Raw genomic sequence first — 361 nt, 5'->3', positions numbered from 1 at the left:
CCTGGCGGCGCCCGCTCGGCCCAGATCTGGGCCCTTCGGGCCCCATCTGGGCCCGAGTGGGCCGGCAGCGGGGTGAGCCTGCAGCGTGACCTCCAGGAGGCCGGGGCGTGGCGGCGAGCGGCGGCGGGCTGGCGACGCGGATACCGAATTGCTACAGCGTGGCGGCGGGGCTTTGTGGGCTCGTTTGGGTCCGGCCGGGCCAGGGGTGGCCTGGTGTGCCCCGCTGCCGCGTCCGGCCGGCGACCGCGACGGTGCTGGGGCACACGTTGGCGGGGGAGGTGTGTCCCTCCTGCTCGGTAGCGGTGCCGCTGCTTTCATCGTTTGGTGTTTCTCTTCAGGTCTCTTGGCCTCGTGGTGGCGT

The sequence above is a fragment of the Triticum dicoccoides genome, chromosome 1B (assembly GCF_002162155.2).
Source record: "Triticum dicoccoides isolate Atlit2015 ecotype Zavitan chromosome 1B, WEW_v2.0, whole genome shotgun sequence".
NCBI lineage: Eukaryota > Viridiplantae > Streptophyta > Magnoliopsida > Poales > Poaceae > Triticum > Triticum dicoccoides.
The sequence above is the reverse complement of the archived record's forward strand: the minus strand, read 5'-3'. Positions refer to the sequence as shown.